At 45.0% G+C, this 16399-nt stretch overlaps 1 protein-coding gene across 6 annotated transcripts in view; it reads left to right on the top strand.

Annotated features, from left to right (window-relative positions):
• The first annotated feature begins 286 nt into the window (after positions 1-286).
• Positions 287-16399, top strand: part of PELI3 (pellino E3 ubiquitin protein ligase family member 3) — a 285917-nt gene continuing 269804 nt past the window's right edge. For 4 of the 6 annotated variants that reach the window (XM_086938520.1, XM_086938518.1, XM_086938517.1 and 1 more), the window contains exon 1: positions 392-535. The gene's annotated coding sequence lies outside the window, so the exon portion shown is untranslated. Of the gene's footprint in view, positions 536-16399 lie in introns of all 6 variants that reach the window. The other 2 variants (XM_086938519.1, XM_086938522.1) reach the window with 2 other exon arrangements.

Here is a 16399-nt window from a genome sequence, read left to right as displayed (position 1 = left end):
GGGGAGGAGGGCGAGCTGCCTTATTTCCTTTCCCATGGGTTCGCCATCCTTATTACAAGCTCCAGCTCCTTCCAGCGCCCATGCCCGCCCCTCCCGTGCCTCGGTGCGTTCCAGCTTTTTCCATGTGCCGCCTCACCTGCATAGCAACAAAAACAGAGCCCGCTCCCCCCTCCATCCCTCCATCTCACGATCCATCAGACAGAGGGCGGGGGCGCGAGGAGCCATGGAGCCCAACAGGCAAAGAGCGAGTCCAATCCTGGACCACCTGCAAGCCCCAGTAGCCAATAGAGTGCGAGGGAGGGAGCGAGAGGCAGTCCTCTCCGGTCCTCTCCCTGCCGACGGCTCCGGGGAGACCCACCGTAACCATGTAAGCGGGGGCCGCTGAGCAAGAAACAGCAATGCGGGAGCATCCCTCCTGCCCGCTTCCCGCGTAGACCCCACCGGCGGATTCGGGCCCGCCACTGCCATCGGAGTGGGAGCAAGCGAATTGCGAAGCAGGGGCGCCGCGGACGGGAAGGCGGCATCGGGTGGCGAGGTGGGTGTCTTGGACAGAAAATGCTGCGCCACCTGCCTCCGGTCCGCCATCGTCTAGCTTCCGCGGATGGAGAAGGCTGGCGCCGCACCTCAGTCATGTTGTCTACTTGTAGGAAAATAAGTATTTAGAAATGTATGTTCTTTAAGAGGAGTGGGTTGCATCTTTTTGTGAGAGGTGGGAAGGACGAAGCCTTCCCTACACTGCTAGGTTCTTATCAAATGTATATAGCCCCATAGAACGCCAGATGCCATTATTTGACAGCGTATACGCATTTAAGACGTCAACAGCTGCAACATGGCTGAGGTTAGATCATTCGTAACGTCACTCACTGTGCAATCAGATGTGTCTCGCGGCCTCCCTTTCCCCAAAAGGGGAATGCGGGACAGCTCACTCGTCACCCCGTGTATCACCGCTCTTTCCATTACACATCTGGTCCGTTTCAGTTATTCCTGGTAGTGAACCTTTCATTTCACGCCTTCGGTTGTATTACCTACGCATTCAAATTGAGTAGGTCATTGCTGTGCTCCCAAACCGTCATCGAGCCCCAGCTCCCTAGCCTCTCAACATGCCCAGATATAACAAAAATAGCACCACTTCCCCAGCCATGAAAGAGAAAGGTGTGTTTTCTTTCTTGACATAAGACGGCCACACAGGTGAAATATGTCTGTGAGAGGGCAGAAGTTGGGGGCATTTCAATAAGAACACAGGTCCAATGGCTATTCCCTCGTCGTCGTCCCCCCCCCCCCCCCAACAGGCCAGAATCTCCAGGAGAATTGAGCATTATGGCACATTCACAATCTCACAACCACCTCCTATATATGTGTCCCCAGAAGACAGATTTGTGGGTGGAAGAGGTAAACACTGAGTGTGATTGCATACTATAGAAAAGAGGCAGTTTAGGAATGCTTGAGTAGTCTTGCAGATAACGTTCTTTTTAGAAGTGTTATGTTCCTGCCCATCATAGTCTTCGACACCCTGTCTATTTTTAGGCCTCTATCAACAAACACCTCCAGCTATCCCTGGTTTAGGCTTGCTTTGGAGTTTTGATAATAAAATACTTTTGCACATTACAAAATAGAGTTATACACACTTAAGCTGTTTCATTGGTAGATGAACTTCCAACTTACAGGCGCAGGAGTTGCTTATCAGGATAATCACAGCAGCTTGTTGAGTAGTGGGTGCATTGTTGATTTAGCGGAACAGGCATATTGTGGGTGACTGCCCTGTAACAACAGTTTAACACTTGAGGCCAACACGTGTGAAATTGGGGATCTTGGGGGTAGCTCTGCTGCCTGAACAATTTGCCTTTTTTTTTTTAGAATCTGCTCCTTGAAGGATAGCTCCACTGTTTAAGTTCTGAGCAGTTAAGATCTGCATCACGTGAAGCATATTCTTAAGGCCTCAAGCCATACCTTTTGTGTAATTTGAGCAATATTGCTGCTCTCAGAGAGTGGAGCTTTACGTTTAAGCCTTAGGGCCGCTCTGCTGTTTAAGGCCCGAGTATGTGTTTTGTACCATGAAGGACTGTTTATTTGTTTACGTCCTGAGGCAGTAAGTGCTGTTTTTCTTCGGGATAGCTCGTTCGTTTGAAGTCTGAGGCTTAAAGAGTTGCAGCATTGTAGAAAACGTTGCTGTCTATAAATCTTAACATGATAGAGCATGTCTAATTTAAGAGCTCAGGCAAGGCCTAACATTTTAGGAACTGCATTTCAAAACAGCAAACTGCTGTTTGTTTAGTGAACGTAAGAGATAACTATAATCTGAGGAACATCTTCGTTATAGCATGACCTGTGTAATCTGTGTACCTTGAGCAAGAGACATGCTGGTACATCCACGAGCCTGTAAGATTAGGATCACCTGATTTTATACCCTCGGGGAAGCTAACAGGCTAGAATTTCTCTCTCTCTCTCTTTCTCTCTCTCTCTCTCTCTCTCTCTCTATCTATATCTCTCTCTCTCAGCAGTGTGATCCCAGCAGATAAGAACTGCTAGTCCTGTCCATTTTGCTGTGGATTGGTGCATGGTTTTGCTTCGGTTTTAATGAGAATAAGCCTTACCAAGTAACAGTATGTGTCCAAAAGATACATTTGCAAATGTGATACAGTATACATTCTGCTCTTTGTTAAAAATGTATTGCTTTTAACAAGGATAATTAGTTTCAGTTATTCAAAATGTGCCTCCAAAAATTAACTCTGTATGACTCAGGGAAAACACTTTGGACTATATGACGTATGTGTTTCTGTCATTGACCACTGGCACATATTGAATATGTTGTACAATTATGGTACAAAAATCGTGGTGGTCATTAGGTATCTGGGCAACTATGTTAATTGCCTAAAAAAATAAGGCTTTAGCAAAGCTTATTATCTTTGACAGCATCCAGTCCAAGACCATTCCAAAATTGTGCAGAACAAAATAGTGATGTGTTTCGACCCCAAATTGCTGCTCAGTGGAGACTTCATCAGGGCAAAAATCTCCCACGAGAGCAGTGTATACTATTTAGTGAGGGTAATTCTAGATGGACAAGTTTATATTAGAACCCAAAGAAATTAGGAGTATAGTGTTGCCATTTAAGCATTTATATGCATACATATTTACAATGTGCCTCTCTAAAACACACAGTTATACCACAGGCTAAACGCATATCTTCTTAAATCACAACACAGAGTTTTTCATTTTTTTAAATTCTATTATAGGTGCTGACCCCTAGTTCTGCACTATTGATAACCTGTTCAGCAGTGGGTGGTTTAAATAGCAAAACGTTTGCCTATAAAATAACATTTTTTAATATTAAACTTGTTGCAGAGACACTTCAAGATCCCCACTGTTTTTGTACTGTCATTTTTAATATATGCTGCAGGAGATACATTTTTATTAACTGAAAATAGCTGTCTCATAACAGTGCTGTGCTCTTAACTAAGAGGCAGGGTGTTTATGATTGGCAGATTCAGTAAGATGCATATTTGCCTTGACCGTTGAGGCATATATTAGTAGCATTTGTTTTTTGCTCTCTGATTATTTCAGACAACTTTGGGCCAGGAACGTAAGGACATGATAATGTTAGGAGGCACAAAGATCCAGAGGAACTTTGGAAGTTTAGGCTTAACTGATTGGGCGAGCCTGAAAAATGTCCAGCTTGGGGATTTTTCATAACTTGGCTGTTGCTATTTTCACCAACCTAAGATAAGAATCAGCAGTGACAGAGCTGTGGACCCTAGTTTTAATTTATCACAGAACAATTGGTGTGTGAGAAAGTGGAATGTTTTGTGACCTGTTGTTAAAGCGTATTTAGTCAGTAATGTGTATACTGTAACTGAAGTCACAGACATAGTGAAAACATCGCAGCAATTGATCATCTGAAATGTATGTAGTGATTTACATGACTAACATGACTAACATAACTGATAACGTAACTAATAGGGTATAAACGGCCTTTGAATTATTATTTATTCCATATGACTGAAAGTGCTAAACGATTTTTTTGAGCATTTGGTACCCTGTTTTAATTCGCAAGTGCATAAGGACCAAGGAGAGGCAATGTAACCTTAACAGCCAGAGTTTTTGTACTAGAAACTGGAGTTCCAGCCTAGGCTCAAAATCCTGTGGTTCTGGGCATATCCCTTCTTCTCGCTGCGCCTAAAAATGCATAATGTAAGATGGTGCTCATGTGAAGTAGAGTAATGCCCTCGGGCCATGTTCATGCTATGTAAAAACTAATACAAATAAAAACAAAATCAGTGGGTGGTTGTATTGCTTCCTGTAGCTTCTATTCAGTGCCAGGATGATGGTACTAACCTGTTCCCTGAAGATATCAGGATGTACAAAGAGGTGACTTTGGACATTCAGTATAAACTGCAAGATGTTGCAAAATAATGTCAGGAATATTATTATCTTGGTGATCCCAGATTAAAGACCCTGTGGCTGACAGAAGATGACCTGTATTGGTGCGAGGATAAGACCAAGGAAACCATTTGAGAGCTGACGAGCAGGATAGTCTGAAGCTTTCCAGAAAAAATTGGTTCACCACAGGGTGCAGGAGATGTCACTAGAGTACACTGAGATGAGGAATTGACTTCAGTGGACCAGCATAGCTGTCAGGCCAGAAGGTTGTTAAGAAATTGGTCTGTGTCAGGATCTGCTGGCTGGGCTGTAGTAGTAAAGGGGAGCTAGATAGATCCTCCATAGCTCTCTTTCATTCTACTGGTTCAACTCTAGCTCATTGTAGAGTCTAGAAAGTCTTAGGGGCTCATTAGGATGACGGGCGGACTTTGTCCGCGCCATCCTGTCAGAATTCGGGACCACCCGCCATAAGGGCGGGGAACCCGTGGGGGGTATCAGGATGTGCCCGCCACAGGGGTTGGCACATCCTGCATTTTTAGCATTGTGGCGGGTTGTGCTCTCTGCACCGCCGCCACAATGCTAAAAATGCATTGATGCATTTGCATAAACAAAGCGGCAGGCACAGCGGCGTGCCTGCCGCTTTGTTTATGCAAATGAAGGGGGGTACTACAGGTACCCCCGTGTGCACCCCCCACCACTGCTTCACTCTGGGGCCCGCAGGGGGCCCCCGGAGTGAAGACCGCATGCCTTTCCGTGGCAGCATCGTTGCCGTGGAAAGGCACCTGCAGACGCCCATCATAATATGGCTGGCGGTGTCTGATAGACACTGCCACCATATTATTCCTTTTCCGCCCCGGGCGCAAGGCGACCGGGGCGGAAAAGCGGCGGATGGTCTTTCCGTCCGCCGAGGTCCCCCCCGCCATACTAATATGGCGGGGGGGAAAATGAGTGTGGATGTCGGGCGGATTGCCCCCGCCAGGCTGGCGGTGGCTACCGCCAGCCTGGCGGGGGCAATCCGCCCGACATCATAATGGGCCCCTTAGTCTCCTGCTTTAATTAATCTTTGGGGACATGATGAAAAGGAAAGCCGGATTCTGTAAAAGCTGACCTACTTGGCCAGTTTAAAAAACATGCATTGTTTCTTTATTTTGTGATAACACAGTAATTAGTCCATTAGAGTGATACCTGGTTGAGTATGTGGATAGTAGAATGAGATTTCATTTAGGAATATTTGTTTTTATTATATAGCCTTTACAAAGTTGAAGTATAGTGTCAGTAAAATGTATCTTTACATCTTCACAATAGTACATTTTTTATTCGTTTTTTTAAAATCCATGAATGAAATACTATTTTAAATGTCTGTATTTTTTTAACACCCTTAATAGTTTGTTTGATAAAGGGTATCTAGAATTATGATGTTAACCACCAAAAGCAGTGTCTTTAATGTTTATTCAGAGAGAAAAAAGATTGGCAATTGTTATCGGCTTTTCATGTTTTATGACATCTTTTATTCTTGTAGTGCAATACATTTTCTCTGTTATTTCCTGCTTGAATTGCAGGCTCATACAACATTTCTATTTGTTTGATTTAAAAATCTTGGGAAATAACTGCTTTAAATATTTAGGGCCCCATTAGGATGGTGGGCAGATCGCCCCCGCCGGGCCGGTGGTAGCCACTGCTGGCCCGGCGGGGGCGATCCGCCCGTCATCCATACCTAAAAGACCCCCCACCATAGTAAAATGGCTGGCGAGTCCGCGGCGGATGGGGCTTTTCCACCGGTTGATTCGTCGACCGGGCGGAAAATGTGTTTAATATGGTGGCGGTGTCTGCAAGACACCGCAGACACCGCCATCCATATTAGGATGATGGCGGAGATCAGCCTGGGAAGGCATGCGGTTTTTGTTTTTGGGGGCCCATTGCGGACCCCTAGGGTGTTGGGGGGTGGGGGTGCACATGGGGGGTACCTATGGTACCCCACTACATTTGCATGCACAAGGTGGCAGGCAACCCGCTGTGCCTGTCACGTTGTGCATGCAAATGCACAACATGCATTTCTTACATTGCTGCGGGTGCTGCTGACAGCACCGCCTGCCACAATGTAAGAAATGCCAGTGTGGTAGGGGCATCCTAATGAGAAAGGCGGGACTGCCGCACCTATGGCGGGTGGTCCCTTTAGCCATTGCGGTGGCGGGTGGACGGTGTCCCCCGGCCATAGCAATGGACCCCTAAGTTAGCTCTTATGAGTTGGCTTTTTCATGATAGAAAAGTATATTTACCACTTTTTATATTTTAGAGCACAAGAACTCCTCTGTGGAAATTCATGGGATTTTTAATTTTATGTGCGATCCAACTCAATGTTTTTGTTTTAAATTATGCTTTTCTGATACCTCACTCAGTATATTGAAATAACGGGATTGTGTTCTGGCTTGCAAAATAGTTTTGTAGGGTTTTTTGTTTTTAAAACCAAAGCTCAAATCTAATGAACATGTAAGTAATGTAACATTACAGCATGCAGTAGATCATAGGAATCTTGAGTATAACCCCTGAAGAGCCCAGGGCACTATCCCAAATTAAAGCTGTGGTATACTTGACAATGAGAAATACATTTTAGGCGTTATCATGGTTCACTGTAAACACTGGGGGGGGGCATCATTGCAGTTGACCCCTTGAATCCTCCCCACCCCGGTCTTTCCCCGCATCTGAGCCGTTCCCACTAGACGCAGTGTCACTCTGGTCGCCCTCCTCCGCCCCTGAGTTGAGGCCAAGCTATACAGTTCTCGCCACTCCATGAGGTCTGCCTGTGGATTATCATCCTTGCGAGTTAATTTTATGTGTGTTTCTTCCGCTAGAGCCCACTCTCTGACATCTCGTATCCATGTGGCTACATCCAGGCTTATTTGCCCCATCCAATTTATAACTATTCTACGTCTGGCCAGGACCACCATGAACTGCAGCAGTTTATATGCAATTTTTTTATTTTTAGGTTTGTGTACATGGGCCAGCAAACATTGGATTGGTTCTTCACGTATGGAGAGACCCCTGCTCGTTCGCACCTTTTCCTCTTCTGCGCCCAGAACTGCTGCCTCTCAGGGCCTGCCAACGCCAGGTGCTGAAAGTCTGCCTTCTCTGCGCCACAGCTGGGGCACCTGCCATCATTGTTATTTGAGATGCGCGCAGTTTCGCCGGGGCATGGTAGGTGCGGTGTAGGAAGTTATAGTGGATCAGTTTAAACCTGGCATTGCAGGAGACTCTGTGTGTAAGTTCGCAGATGGCCGTCCAAGTCCCATCCTCTATTTGCACATTTAGGTTCCGCTCCCTTGCTACCTGTGACAACAGGGGCTGGGCAGCCGAGTCCGGTCTCATGGCCTTGTATAGGAGCGATATCCTTCTGCGTCCGGAGCCACAGGTATGGAGCTGATCCAGGGTTTTTCTCGGCTGTGGAATGTCTGGTTATTGAGGCCAGGTAATTTTCACTACTTCCTGGATCCCCCTGTATTATAAGTAGTGACCCTGCCCAAGGGCGAAGTGATCACATGCCTGATCATATGTTAGCAACATCTCGCTTGGATAGAGATCCGCGAGGACCTGACATCCGCCCTCCCTCCAAGCTTGAAAGGACATGTGGGTGCTCATGTCCCTGACTGGGGTCAATATCCAGATGGGAATCTCTCTGTAGAACGGCGCATGTCGGGGCACCTTTTCTACATATTGCTGCCAAATAGTCGGACTTTGATGCACCATGTATGACAAGTTCCCCTCTACTGCCCTCCCCCTCATCATTGCCACTTGGAGGGCCTCCGGGTCTACCCGGCCCGCGAGAAGCCGCTTTTCCCAGTTGTTTCCTTTCTCCAACCACAGGACACGTGCTGGAGTTGGGCTGCAAAGTAGTATAAATCAAAGCATGGGGCCTCTAGTCCGCCTTCGTATCTATGTGTCAGTGTGGTGAGAGCTACTCTGCAACGCCGTCCAGCCCACAGTAGTGATATAAGAATTGTATTCATCTGCTTAAAGATTCGTGCCGGAACCGGACAGGGTGAGTTCTGAAGTGCGTATAGGCACCTGGGTAGCATCACCATTTTGGACACTGCAAGTCTACCCATCTGGGACAACGGTAAACTGTTCCAAAAAGTCACAGAGTGAATGAGAAGCGTCAGGACCCTGTCCAGGTTTATGGCTATTAACTGGGCATTGTCCAGAGCAATCTGGACCCCGAGGTACCGGAAGTGAGCTTGCTCCCATCTGAGTTCCAAGTCCGGGAGGGCCTCCAAAGGGCTAGCGGCTATTCCCAACAAGGGGAAAATCAACGATTTGTCTCGGTTGACTCGCAGGCCGGAGACCTCTCCGAAGCAGGTGATGAAGGAGGCTGGGTACGGACACTCTGGGGTATGTTAGGTAAAAAAGAGCGACATCCGGGTACAGGGAAACAATATGGGTCGTGTCTCCCATGCGGATAACCCTGATGCGCACCGCCAGGGGCTCGATGGCTAGGGCGAAGAGGAGGGGAGAAATCGGACACCCCTGACGGGTGCCTCGCTCTAGAGTCCATTCCCCGGACCAAGCCCCTCCGCAGGGGTGTGGAATTTTATAAAATATCTTCTTGTCCGAAGGACAAAATGTTTCAGAAATCTACTTGTCCTTTAAAAAAAATCTACTTGTCCCATTTGGTAGCAAACAATGAGGTTTCAATTCATGACCGTATTCTCATATAAGAGTTTGGATAGCAACCTTTCTGATTATGTCAGGGCTCATTTTACTATATTATTAGAGACAGCGGTCCCGGTCATGGGAAATATAAGAACATATCCATAAAACTGCAATCAGCGTTTGGTGTACTATTGTCCCAATGGAACTGATTACATTTATTGAATATTCAGTCTCTGTTTGAGTGAGCTCTGCTCAAGGTCATGGTAAGCCTCTGAATATATCAGCACTTTCATTATATTGAAGTTCACTGCCCTTATTGTATCAATGCTCTCTTTCTAGTCTGAGGAAGAGACTTGTGGACTACCCTGACAATTATATTTGTAAACATTCACTCATTTTCACAAAATGTTACTGTAAATAAACTTAGATTCTACTTCCAGTCCAGTGCCTCAGTTACCAACTGAGGATCAAGGAGACTGCCCCTGTCTGACACTATTCACATTGTAATTTGTGGACAGTTCCCTTCATCTCACTCTAGCTTGGTTCCCTGGTTTGCTAGAAATGTGATCATTTGCCAAGCACTATATCCAATATATAGACTTTCATAGATTGGCAAGAATTTGTAGGCAATCTAGTTAGAGTCAAAATGTAAGCTATCAATACATGTAAGTTTGGCTTAGACACACAAAGATTGTGTTTGTACCTATAAAAGTATTCACTAGCAAAAAGAGTTGTTTTTTCCAGACCTAGATTGCGGTGCAAATGTGTGCATGCGTGCAACATACATTGTTTAACGACACAATAAACTCCTCTCTAACCCCCTCTGCACCCTGAAAAAGGTAATACATTATATGTTTGTAAAGAGTGTGTTTACGAACATGGAACTGTTGTAGGTTTCCAGGCCAACTTAGGTAAACGCTTATGAATTTCGGAAAGTCTTAATTCTGCACCAATGCAATTTAATAGATCTTTAATGCAAATTTGTTACATTCTGTTATGAGTGGGGGGGCCTAATTATTTTTCTTTAAGTAGTTTTACTTTGATTTGCCTTTATTTTGTTATTAAAATATTGACATGCACCAAAGGTGATGTATTAAATGATTCCTTAGTGCAATGGTAGTTAATGTTTTCAAACTCTGCATTGTAGCTTTCTGCACACTACAACCATTTTTAGGTTGCAACTATTTTGCTCTCTTCGTCGCTTTTTCAAGGAGCACATTGTTTGGGGTACATTGGTGATTTTATTTTGAAAACAGACACTCTTGCTTCCATTTTTCTTTATACACTTGCACATAATAAAGGAGCCTTCTGGAAGCTATACACAGCCACAACTTGTAAATGTATCAGACCATGAACAACTGCTTTTATTGGATCCCCTATCAGTAATGCAAGCTGAAATTCCTGCTGACTGTGTTTGAATGTATCTGACTTGAATTCTCTGCTCGACTGAACTTTAATGCACTTGACCCATGAACATGATACACAATTTTGTTTAAACATTAGCACCCCGACAAGCCGAATAAACTGTGGGCGATCATACCCCTAGCAAACAAATGCAAATGTGTCACTATATTATTTCCCTGAGAAACTACCAATTTGTTTCAGAGGCAATGGGGGGATTTGAGGAAACCAGCAAGTAAAAATGCATCAGTTAGAAAACCCCCGAAGACGGGCCATTTAACAAACTATTAAGGTACTATGGTTACAGCAGGCACTGACTTGTCATTAAAGATGTTAAGAAGAAAGGTCATGCCTTTCACAGCAATTTACTTAGTTGCCTCTTCCAAGTCATACCATGCAGATTTCATGCACAGTAAAGCTCAAACTCCACACAGCTAGTGTTCTGCATAGCTCCTGCACAACCCACGCGCATGGCAAACCTCATCTCTAGAGCAACTTATATCCTCTATAGTGCATCTCATACACTTTACACCTTCTACTTAACAATTCACTCATGCACTATCCCTCCCCTTACATGAATCATGCACAGCACTGTTCATAACTATTATACAGCTCATGTCCTGCGCAGGTCACTGTAAAGATCATACGCAGTGTAGCTCGGGTACCATGTGGATCTCATGTAAGACATAGTTGAGCCTTGCATTACCATTGTTCCTAGCATCTTCAGTATAGTGCACAAATCAAGCTTTGCACAGGCCACGCTTGCACAGCTTATTCCATTTGCACAGGTAGTATCCTCTATGTGATGAGTGATACGAAGGTGGGGTTCTTATGAAAAGAAAAGATTATGGTGTGTGATTTACAGTCGTACTCTTCTGCTAAGTAAAGGGAAAAGCCCTTTGATGGTTTTATTTAAGGGAGTAGCCAGAAAGTTAAAATACCCCCCACTTTGAACAATACTCTGACAGCACCAAACAAGTGATGCAAGTGAGCTCAAACCTCCCTAAAATTCCTTTTTAGTCACTTCCATCCAAGCATCTGTCCATTATTCTTTCATGCTACATCTATCTGCTCATGTCCATTTCACATTTCCATTCTGTCATTCATTCACTCTTCCCCATTCCATCCATCCGTTGGCCATTCAATACATCTACCCATCTGTTCACCCATCCACAATCTATGCATGCATCCATCCACCCATGCATCCATCATTTGACTTACCCATCAATCAATAACTCCTTTCAGCCATCAATTTTTCCTTTTGCCATTCATTTATTCATCCATCCATCCGCTCAGATTTTCATTTACTTTGCCATACATCCATCCTCTCAGATTTTCATTTACTTTGTCAACCTTTCATCCACCCAGCTACACATTCTCTCACATACACAGAGCCACCCATTCTCTTACCTATCCATCTTTTCACCCACTCATCCACCCGTCCCCAATTATCCATCCATCCTTTCACACACCCATCCACCCTTTCACCCACCCATATCCACCCTTTCACCCACCCATCCACCCTTTCACCCACCCATCCACTCATCCATACTTTCACCCAATCATCCATCCATCCTTTCACCCAATCATACATACATCCTTTCACCCAGTCATCCATCCTTTTACCCAATCATCCATCCATCCTTTTACCCACTCGTCCATCCATCCTTTCATCCACCCATACATTCACCCACTCATCTATCCTTTGCCCCTCTTCCATCCTTCACTCCCTTTTCTAGCAACCCATCTTCTATTTTCTTTTAGTCAATCATCTCTTATCTGCCAAGTTGTAGATGAGAGGCCCATAAAAAACTCACTGCTGCTGTAGGCAGGGGTTCACTATAGCCCAGGTTTTATTGGTGGGGGTCCCTTAGTCAGTAGATTTAGCTTTAGAACCTCACGAGCTTTCAATTCACTAAAACTTTAAAAGTGTTGTCAAAATCCTATAAAATAATGAGCCCATGCTCACAAACACACACATAAATAGGTTTAGTGTGGTATTTTATCAGAGCTCAGTCCACTAGGTAAGAGAGGCAGCAAAAGCGTGGTAAAAATATAAATATAAATGCTTAAGTCGCATTTGTAAAGATGAATTTTCCATAAACTTAATGTTCTAAGATTGGGCGAGGCCCCGCATCAAAAAGTGGATTTTGACAACACTTTTTTGACGTGGGGCTGGGCACAATATTTTGTCTACCGTCAAAGTTTTTGGAAAATTCAACTTTACAAATGCAACTTTATCATTTATCTTTTACTACGCTTTTGCTGCCTTTTACCTAGTGGGCTGAGATCTGACAATAGCTCCGATGATCACATTAATAGCTACAGTGGGAGGGGGTTTGGGGGGAGAGCATCCGCGATCTCGGCTGCTGGTGGTGATGGGCCGCATGCTTTACACCAAGGACAATGACCTCTGAAGGAAGGGGCCACCGAGGCAGGCTTTGGGGAGCGCAGAGACTCGGAAACACAGGATTATTGTGAAAGGCAGTACTTGCACATTCTGCTAGCAAGCAACGGTGACGGGCCTAAATGCTTTCAGAGTGCAGTTGTGTGTGGCAGCCTTCATGCTAAATGAAACCGTAAGCAGAGTTTTTTTTTTCTTTCCAAAAGCGTAAGTCAGGCCGGCCCTGCAACCTTCAAAGAGATGTCAGTTTCCTTGCGCTGTGCTCAGAAAGGATGGAAGCATTTCTGGGCATTGTCAGTGAAGCAAAGGACTATTACGTCGTAGAAAGTTATCCCAATACACTCGGCACTCAATTGGAAGCAGCTTAGCAGGATTTTGAGAGTTCTGTTCTGGGAAAGGTTTCTGCTGCAGGAAGTTGAGCCTACTTGTCCGAGGGACAATAAAAACATAAAGACTTGTTGTCCCTGGCAGCAAACAATATGTCCTGGGCGTCGGGCGATATGAATTCCCCACCCCTGAGCCTCCCAGTCTCACCCGCGCCAGAGGCTCTGTGTACAGTATTTTGACCCAGCAGCAGAACTGGAGTCCAAACCCCACAGCTTTGAGGACCTGTAGGAGGTAACCGCAATCTATTGTGTCGAACGCCTTTGCTACGTCTAGCGATACGAGTACCATCTCCTCTTCCCGATGTTTCACTTCCTGCATGACATGCGTTAGACGAGGCAAGTTCATCGTAGTGTTGCGGCCTGGTATGAAGCTGCATTGATATTCATGCACGAGGTGCATCTTCTGGGGTCCCATATGGGAAGCAAGGAGTTTGCATAGTATTTTCGCGTCCATGTTAATCATGGTGCTTGGACGGTCAGAGGAGGGTTCACAGCTGTCACCACCTGGCTTCAGGATCTTACATATTTTCCGCTGTCTCATGGTAGGAGGGAGGACTTCTTTTTCAAGGGCTTCCTGGTATATCTGTAAGAGTGGCTGTGTCAGGGTGTCAGTGTATGCCCTAGATAATGCAGTATATATGAAAATAAACTGATATGTCTATCCCAATTTTGTTAGCAAATCTGAATACTTTTTAATTAAGAATCCACTATCAAGCAAGTTTCTAAAAGGTTTAAATATTCAGACCTCTTTCTCTGCCAGTTGAAATGAAAAAATACAACTGAGCAGTATTAGCATGTGGAATATTACAATGTCTCTAAAGGTGTCTAACTGTCTTGGGTAGGATTGTCTTCAGAACCATGCTCTGAGCTTATGCTAGGCAAGGGATACACTAGGGTGGTAACATGTTTCTTCTGGGTGTGTCAGCTAAGTCTGTGTACTAACTTGGAGTCCGGTTAGGATGATGGTGAGAATGCCACCGACAGCCCCTTTGTGGAGGTCGCACTGCCATTGAACCCATCATATCTGCCCGCCATATTTCAATGGCCGGTGGATGGGTGGCAGTTGGAAAGACCGACCACCACAAATCCGACGGGCTAATTAAGTGCACCAGTGTAGCGGAGAGGGCTGTATTCCCTCCAATGGTACTATGTCCCTTTCCGCCCGCCTGTTCATGGTGGTTAACCCCTCATGAACAGGCAGGTGGAAAGAGGCTTTGGGGGCCATAGCTGCCCCCCCCCCCGGCTCTCATATGTGGGCACGTGGGGGCACCTATGGTGTCCCCCTACATATCCCTGCACCTTGTGGCAGGCACCGCATGGCCTGCCACGTAGTGCAGGGATATATACAGGGTGCATTTTTAGGTCGAGCATCAGGCCGGGACTAGCCGTTGCGTGCACCGGGCAATCCCCCGGTGCGCTGCAAGGGTGGGGGTCGGTTTTGGGCCCAGGGGGCCGTTTTTGTTACAGGGCAGTTTTTGCAGCAAAAGCGGCCCTGTAACAAAAACCGCCAAAAACCGCCAAAAACCGACCCTGGCAAAGAGCTCGGTCGCACCCCCAGGGGGCCGGCCGAGCACTTTGCCAGTGTCGGTTTTGGTCCTCAGTCCGGCCCTGTCGAGCATTCAAGACCTCTTGTATATACTTTAGTATATACTTATTTGTGCATGTACTTTGTGGGCTCTGGAGATCAGCCCTAGGACTTGTCTGCTTCTGCTTAGGGACTTTTTTTTTGTTAAACTGCCTCTACTTAACTATCTTGATGGAAAACGACCAGTAGAGGTCAGTTAAGTACCATAATTGCTTTCTGCTTGTTTAACTGCCTCTATTTAACTGTCTTAATAGAAAACGACTAGTAGAGGTCAGTAAAATACCTGAATTGCTTTCTGCTGAGGGACTTTCTTTTTTTAATTTTTCTGGCAACAGCCTCTATTTACCTTTCTTGATAGAAAACGACTAGCAGAGGTCGGTAAAATACCAGAATCACTTTAGCATTCTCTAGATTCCAGTCCATAGAAATTGTCTTCCACGAGCACCCATAGACAATAATATTTTTTTCAAATCTTGCATTTTCAGTGATATGACCACTGAAGGCCCTGATTTTATATTAAAAACACAGCTTTGGACTATACCATTTCCTGCTGAAAGGCAATATTTCTCTCCATGTGTTGCCATACCTGGGGTGTCACGCCGTTTGGTGCTTACTTTCCCTCCATGTTAAAGAACAGTAGATGTTTCAGCACCCATGCTACTGTGCTGCATAGCTAAATACATATAAGGCCCAAAGGCGAGACAGATTGCATTGCAAATGCTTGTTTGCATTGGTGCGGATGCTGCAGCCAGCAGCACCTGCCGCAATGCAAAGAATACGCGGTGCGACTGCCTTGCAGACGGTCGGGACGGTCACATCGTACTCCTATGGAGGGACCGCCAACAGCTATCTGGTCAGTCCTGTTTCCGATCGGGTGGCAGGCGGACGCAAGTCCAACCGCCATCCTAATCGGGCCCTTTGTCCCTCAGTTGCACTCTCTTCCTATTTGCACTCTCCGTCTCATGTTCTGAGATTTAACATTTTCCAAAAGAGTGTGCAGACAGAATATCGAGTTGGAAATGTCGAACTACAGAAATATCAAGTCATAAATATCGTGAGTCAGAAATATCGACAGCAAGAATATTGTGGTCAACAATACACATTTCAAGGTAAGAAATATAGTTGGCAAAAATATAGTTGCTTAAAATATCGATTTTTTAAATTAGTGTTATGCATTTTAGTATATATTTTAACCCGTTGACTGCAGCGCGAATTCCGCCCCGGTGCTGGTGAAATAATGGGTGGGCGTGGTTCGGACGGCCCCCGGCCGTCCACCGCACACACCCACCGTGACGTCTGACGGCCTGGGCTGTCCAACGCACCGAAAGGGTTAAATGTGCGTGATGTATTTTTCTTGTATAAGAATAGTTTGTTTTTTAATATATGTGTTACATTTTTAGTAGTTCTCAATTTTATTTTAATCACTTTTTTGTTTTTTAGTTCCGTAGCAGGTTGTGGGTTTATAGTGGAATAGGGTGGGAAGTAAATTAATCACAATAAATTAATTATTATTTAAATTTATCGATATTTATTTATTTGAGATTTTATAGTGTTAGTTGTGATAAGTAATTTATAATTAATTAATTATTAATTGGTTGTTAATTA

Source organism: Lissotriton vulgaris, chromosome 9 (genome assembly GCF_964263255.1).
Source record: "Lissotriton vulgaris chromosome 9, aLisVul1.2, whole genome shotgun sequence".
Lineage (NCBI taxonomy): Eukaryota > Metazoa > Chordata > Amphibia > Caudata > Salamandridae > Lissotriton > Lissotriton vulgaris.
Note: the sequence above shows the minus strand (reverse complement) of the source record. Positions and strands in the feature narration are given on the sequence as shown.